The sequence below is a fragment of the Uranotaenia lowii genome, chromosome 3, assembly GCF_029784155.1.
Source record: "Uranotaenia lowii strain MFRU-FL chromosome 3, ASM2978415v1, whole genome shotgun sequence".
Classification (NCBI taxonomy): domain Eukaryota; kingdom Metazoa; phylum Arthropoda; class Insecta; order Diptera; family Culicidae; genus Uranotaenia; species Uranotaenia lowii.
In genome coordinates, this window is record NC_073693.1 from 328,301,455 (window position 1) to 328,309,458 (window position 8,004).

An 8,004-nucleotide genomic window follows, 5' to 3' on the forward strand; every position below is an offset into this window, starting at 1 on the left:
CCGTCGGTATTGCGGACCTGCAAAATTTGACAAAAAAAATTAGCCACAAAATGATCGAACTTTTGTTCTAAGTGTTATGTCAGTGTGATCAGTGTTTCAAATTAAAATTAGAATTTCTACATGTAAACTACCAGCGTATCAGGCCAGCCTTCACCACCTTCTGGATACTGGGCTCGCCGTAGAGTCGCGCGAGCTCATGGTTCATCCTTCGCCTCCACACTCCGTTCTCCTGCACGCCGCCAAAGATGGTTCTTAACACTCGTCGCTTGAATACTCCGAGTGTACGCAGTTCCTCCTCGAGCAATATCCATGTCTCATGTCCGTAGAGAATAGACTGGCCCATAACCAAAAAAATCCTTATAATCCACGCGGCACCCCTTAGAATGATGCCTTTAGGGGAAAAAATGACTTTCTGAAAGTTTCAGGTCATTTGGCCGAAGCATGAGCTGGCGCAAAGGACTTGAAATTTGTATGAAGATTTTTGGCAAAATGTATGAAAAATCGACATACCTTCACTCTTTGTATTCTAAAATGTGTTTCCAGTATGCTAGAAAGCTCAGAATTTCAGGAATTGTAGTTCAAACAATGACAAACAAGTTTGTAGAAGATTGTGACGCGATACGAGTTGACTGAGATGAGTTAACCCCAATTGAATGTGTGATTTTTTTCGCATTTTTTTGATATATCGTTAACGGTGTATGGGCTAATAATCGCACTCACTTGATAGCATCGTCACACAATGCAGCAGTTCATAGTTTTTCAAACCTTTCTTCTAACTTTTTGCAAAGATATTTGTTATCAAATGAACTACAACTTTGTCGAGGATACAAACTTTCTATCTGTTATTCTCACTGTGTGACAATGCGATCAAGTTAGTACTAATAATCCACCTATACACCGTTCACGATATATCGATGAAATGCGAAAAAGATCACACATTCAATTGCGGATAACTTATCACAGTCAACTCGTATCGCGTCACAATCTTCTACAAACTTGTTTGTCATTGTTTGAACTACAATTCCTGAAATTCTGAGCTTTCTAGCATACTGGAAACACATTTTAGAATACAAAGATTGAAGGTATGTCGATTGTTCATACATTTTGCCGAAAATCTTCATACAATTTTCAAGTCCTTTGCGCCAGCTCGTGCTTTGGCCAAATGACCTGAAACTTTCAGAAAGTCATTTTTTCACCTAAAAGCACCACTCTAGGGGGTGCCGCGTTGAAAAAAATGTTGTAAAAATCATCCCATACAAATTTGGGCCAGTCTAGTAGAGAACAACCAATCTAATGAGCACCGCATTTTGTCCACCGCTCGTCGAATAATACATTCTAGCACCACGTGGAACATCATGCAGGATAGACCATCGAAGCCCCCTGCGTTCCATCCATCGTCGCCTTTATCAGTCTGATCAGCTTCCCGGAAAAGCCGTTCTCGTCCATGATTTTCCATAGCTCGTTACGGTCGATCGTGTCGTATGCGGCTTTGAAGTCGATGAATTGGTGGTGCGTAGGGACTTGGTGTTCACGGCATTTTTGGAGCATTTTCCGTAATGATAATATCTGGTCCGAAGTCGGCCTGACGACTACCCACGAATCTGTTTGCTTGTGGCGTTCGGCCAATTTGTCCGGGCCCATTTTGATGAGTTCAGCTGCGATACCATCCTTCTCAGCCGACTTAATTATTTCTATTCAGCTGGCGAATGACTTTCTTAACTTCACTCATCGTTGGGAGTGGTTCCACCTCGTCATTGGCTACGCCGGCGATGTATCTTTCCCCACCGTCTTGTTCTTCAGCATGTGCGCCTTTCAGGTGTTCATCGAAGTGTTGTTTTCACCTTTTGATCACCTCACGATTGTCCGTCAGGATGCCCCCGACCATATCCCAGCACATTTCGGCTTGAAGCCTAAAGCATTTGCGGGATGCGTTGAGTTTCTGATAGAATTTTCGTGTTTCTTGGGAACGATGCAGCTGCTCCAGCTCCTCCTCCTCCAGGCGGTGCTTTTTCTCCTGGAAAATTCGGACTTGCTGTCGGTGATTTTACACATTTCGACGGGTGCTTCTTTGCACTACATCCGCCCGCGCGGCATTCTCTTCGTCCATTACCCTCCTACACTCCTCGTCGAACCAGTCGCTCCGTCGAGTTCGTTCCACATGCCCGTTGACGTTCTCCGCAACGCTGTTGGTGGCGTCTTGATGGTATCCCAACAGTCCTCGAGAGGGGCTTTATCAAACTTCGAGCGATTGCGGGTAGTCTGCCGCGACCTCAGGTTGCTTCAATCGTGCGATATTTAACCGAGGTGGGTGTCGGTTTCGTATGTTGTTCATTACGGAGAGTTTTGGGCGAATCTTCACCATCACCAGACAGAGGGCCTTATTCTGCGAGGCGAATGAAGTGACTCGGAGTCACATTAGTCGTAGTCACGTGAATATAGTCGTGGTATTCCGAGAGGCGACTCACTTTAGGTGACTAGTTCATTGCTGCATTCATTTTAACGTTCCAGAGGCAATGAAGCAGTTTCATCAGGTTCACTATGCGGACTGTCAAAATATTTAAGGACATTTAAAGAAGGTAGGGTGATATTTAAATTCTTGGATGACGTCACATTCACTAAACATTCGAAAATTTATGCTGATAATATAAAACCCAGAGAAAACTAGGCTTTTGAAACACAAAAAACTGATTTGGTTGAATGGCTTTTTTCTTTTGAAACAAAGTAAACATTTTTAACCAAAGGAAAATGCTTTCAATTTATATAAAAACTTCAGCATTTGATTCAAAAGATATTTTGATTCGACTTGCAAAAAGAATAGAAAACTGATATATCGAATTAAATTTGGCTAGTCGTGTGAAAATGTGGATCAGAGTGAACATAATTAGAAGGATTCGGGATGAAGTATGGTAAGTGTAGGTATTTTTTTCTGTATTTTGCCCTCTCAAGCTTTTCAGTCGCAGGCTGGTTCGCCTCTGCCTAAGTGTATGTTAATAAAGAGTGAATATTGAAGATTTTCTATAAGCTTGCATTTTTACAGGACCACGGGCGACGGATGGTTTTTCTTTCTCAAGTGCCTGGCAGCCTAAACCGAGGCGAAAACTGCGCACTCCAAATCCAGTGGTCATGGTCCTCAAAAATTAGGACCAGATGATTCGAACATAGTAAACCAGATTGTGACCCAGAGTTTCATTTGATTGTGAATGAAAATCAATTTAAACTACTCTGTGCATTAGTCCGCAGAGTTCGGCCGGGGCACTTTCAACATTCTAGAAGCCAGTTTTTCTATTTATGAGACAAGAATCTGAACCAACGCACAACAAATAAGAAGACTTTTTCCGAGAATTACCATTTAAGTTATGAATTCTTCCGAAAAATTTAATATACTTTCATTCAATCATTTAGATATTCGTTAATAAATTTTTTACAGATGTTTTATTGAAAAATCTGTTTTAAATGTTTTAAAAAAAATCTGAGCTTGCCTGAATTTGCTTGAATAAATCCAGTCTTCTTCAATTTATAATTGAATTTATAATCTCATTTATTTGAAAAATCACGGCCAATCAGTTTGATAGTATTTGGAAGAAAGTTAATCTTTCCATAATATATTTGAATAGAATTGATTAAGAAATCAAACATTTTAATTATTTTAAATTAATTTTTGTGATCAAATTTGCTCAAAACTCGATCTGGTACCTTTTGAACTCCATAATTGATCAGACCATAAAAACTGCGATAAAAAAAAATTTTAAAACACATGAGAAGCCATACGTAATTTTTTTAATTGATTTCTTTTAACAACTTTGATTAAATTTAAAAAAAAAACGCTATTTTTTTGGCTACTAATACACATGCGAACACGAAAATGTATAACCTTAGAGCTCAATCCCTATTTATGGATTGGTTGTTCATCGAAGTTCATTCGAAAAATGCTTTTGCCCAACGTGCGTGCATACCCAGGTGATGCAAATCTGTTAGATTTTATGTTCAATTTTATTGCAAATTTCTAACAAAAACGAGTTTTGATGGACTTTTAAGGTCATTTTTTGTGTTTGTATTCAGATCCAGCTGATGTAAACGAACATTTGGACATACAAAACATCTCCTCAGCCTTTTTTTGATACCACCTAGGCTATTCATAAAAAATGTGCTTCACCTACCCTTCTATTTTTTTGATTTTTGCCGCTGAGTTCATTCGCAAGCTCCAAAATGAATTATATGAACTGTCAAAAGATATTTGCGCATAAACAAAAATGGATGGCCTGCATAGGAAAAGGTATTTTTTTAAAATTATTTTCATTTCAATTAATTTTAATACAGAACTATCTGTTCTTTTTCCATTACAGCTGTACTGAGGACAACACGACGCCGTAGGAATGTTTTTGGGCTTCCAGGTCAACATAGCGTCAGGTCAGTGAAATTGAACGGTGAAAGAAAGTGATTTTTTATCAAATTATTTTTATTATAAAATTAATACTATTCTGATCTCTCTCCGTTTACAGGTGTACTGAAAACGATACGATGCCGTAGAACGCTGCACTAGCCAACGGAGTAGCGGAACAGTGAAAAAAAAATAACTGAATGGTGGAAGAAAGTGCTGTGCTATTATGCCAAAAACGATAGAGAAATAAAGGATTAAAAACATCAAAAGTTATGTTATTAAAATTACTTTTTTATTATACCAAGAATTCTGCTGTTAGGTAGAACTCCGCCCCTAGATAAGGCTTTTAGTAGATTGTTTCGAAATCGAAAATCTTTGCGCCATGCAATTCAGTGCAGAAGAATCCAACTGTTTAAGATCATTTAAGTAATAAGTTTGAATATTTCAAATATAAGTATTCTTTTTTTCAGCATTTTAGATTTGCTATTCGTTTTTTCTGAAAAAAGGAGTATTTTTTCACCTTAAATTTGTGGCAATAAAAATCTATATCAATTTTTTCAATGATTTTAGCTGCATTTCTCTTTATTTTCTACCGAGTCACTTGCGGAATAGGTTACGACTCCAAAAGTCACTTGCCACCGACTCGAGTCACGCCATTCGCCTCTGAGAATACGGTGACAGTATAAAAAAGTTCATTCAAGTCACCTAAAGTTCATTGAAGTCACGGCATTCGCCTGCTAGAATACGGTGACTCTAAAAAACCAAGTCACTTCACGTCACTCGCCTCGCAGAATAAGCCCCAGAGTGGTCTGAATCGATGTTAGCGCCTCGACAGAATCTGACGTCGATAATGTCTGATAAGTGCCGGCTGTCTATCAAAACATGGTCTATCTGTGATTGCGTTTGGTACGGTTAGCTCCAGGTATACTTGTGTGGGAAGCGTTGCTGTTAAAAGGTACTACGTACGGCCAGTCATTTAGAGGCGCCGTAATCTATTAGTCTGAGGCCGTTTTCGTTGGTTAGCTGGTGCGCACTGAACCTCCCAATTGTCGGTTTGAATTCCTCCTCCTGGCCGACCTGAGCGTTAAAAACCCCAATGACGATCTTGATATCATGTTTTAGGCTAGTGGTCGCATTCACGTTCATCTTTGTCGTCACCGGTACTTCCTCACCAATGGCTGTGCACGATGATGGTGTTGATGTTGAAGAGAAGAAAGTGTACCTACCATTACTAAATGAACTGAGCTTAAATCCTTTAGATGAAACTTGAATGGAAACAAAAAAATGATACAGAAATATTGAAGAAAAATTGATTGCGCCAAACAGACACCAGTTCAAAGATCTAGAATACTGCAAGTCTTTAATTTTCAATTAAGCAGGGAAAAGTCCATGTATGTATGAATCCCCCTTGGGTTTGTGGCAGCGCCGCGGTTATGGCCAAGAAGTTGGTTTTAATTCAGAACCATGCTCCCGAAGGCATAAAACCTCTTCACTTTTTACTTCGTGTATTTTTCATAACTATTTTTCTTCATAATTTGTAATATTGAATTATCACATAGTTTCTTTTTAACACAATTTCAAAGATCTAGTTCGTTTTTAATTATGTTAGAAAGTCCTCTAAACTGACTTTTAGGTGAACTTCCAATTGGCGTTTGAAACTAATGTTCCTGATGAGTTTTAAGTATGTGGGTGAATCATTGTAGGTATTTGATTTTACTGAAATATCCGGGGGATCTCTTCATTTTCTCGGTGTTAGCTCTTCTTTGTACTATCTGATGCGGGAAATGTTGGTTGTGGTGGAAAAGTGGGTTGTGCATCATGTTGTGGATCTGAACTACGCTTTGCAATTCTCTTAGCGCAGCTATTGGTAGAATTGACGACGGGGCGTCTCGGTATAAGTTTACCGTTGAGAAGAGTCTGAGTCGTTTAAATATCTACTGCTTTAAGGCAACGATTTTGCAATACTTGAAGTGGTTTTAGAATTTAGATCGTTCTTCCTTGCAGTTCCTCAGACGGATACAATATTTTGCAACTTAAATTGTACAAATGCGTGGTATAAATAAGTTATCTGTTTGGTGGGTACAAACCAGGATATCTTCCATATCACGCTGTGTATAGCAGCGCTAAGCTCCTTTCGTAGGCGCTCTATGTGCTTGTCCCATTTGATCAATTCGTCGGTACTTGTACGTTTTGACTTGTTCAATGACTGTTTAGCCAACATGGAGCTGATTGTGAGTTTCAGGCTACCGGCTTTTTGATTGAAAGATTACACATTCAGTTTTCTCCAAGTTGAACGAGAGATTTGTAGTGAAGGAATTTCGATGAGTATCCAGATCTTTCGACATCTGAGATACAACGATCCTGACATCGGAGTGCTCGTAGGACAATGAAGTGTCATCAGCAGAAAGTCTTGGTTTGCCATATAAATGTAGTTTATTTATGCAAATCACTGACATATACACACAAAACTTTCGAGGCCGGAATTTAGCAAAATTTTGCTCAAATTTGACCAGCTAGAAACTTAGCAATCAATTTAGCAATATTTTTTAACTAAAATTTTAGCAAACAGGAAAAAAGTTAGCCGCCGCAGTTTTTACTCAAATTTCTAGCAAAAACCGGAGAAAAAGATTTCCCGGATCCGTAATTTAATGTTTTGTTATTTTTTCTCTGGAGAATCAGGGGAATGTTTGATTATTGAATAGAATACACAAATTTCATTCACTTATTATTTATTTTTCATATTTTTAAATTTTATTTTCACACTTTTCGTAAAATGGAAGTTCCGATCCTGGGAACGCATGCCACCTTCATCAAAGAAAGCACCGGGGTGTTTGCCGGATGCAGCTTGTTGAAATTCCAGTTGTGGTTCTTCTTCATTGCCGGACTGTTGCGGGTTTCATGTTGCAGTTTTAACCTGGTAGAAAAAAAAACAAACACACAAATTAGTAATTAAAAAATTGAAGAATCTGAACACATTAAGATCGGACCTTACCTGTAAGCATTCGGTGTTGATTCAGCTACAATTTCGTCGTGGAGTTGGCCACCACAAGAACCACCACCAACGAACATCCGGAACCGCACTTAATCGCGACAGCTTTTTGTTTTTCTCCCAACTGGCGCGGCGGCTGCTGTCTGTGAACAAAGCGGCTGAAAAACCTTCGTTTTACTAAAATAAAGTAAAATGACCTTTTTTATTACTAAAATGAAGTAAATGTAGCTTTTTGCTAACTGAACAGTAAAAAAATATTTTTGCTAACGGAAAGTAACAGCGAAATTTTGCTAAGTGGAGCCCCGAAAGTTTTGTGTGTAGGATAAACAGAAGGGGTCATAAATTGCTGCCTTGAAGAACTCCAACGGGAAGGTTACCAATGTCACTTGATGACTGATTGATTTGGACAAACTGCTTTCTGTTCGTATGGTAGTTAGTGAGAAGAGAAGTCTTCGAAGCTGAAATGGTCACTTTTTGGCAAAATAAACATCAATTAAACAAAGAATACCAACTTTAGGTGTATCCGCCAGTTGGCCATCAGAATAATTTCCGCTTACTAAATTCAAATTTTCAGTAGATTGACCTGGTCCTTAAGCTTCTTATCAAATTATTCAAGTGTCTTATAAGTATACATTCC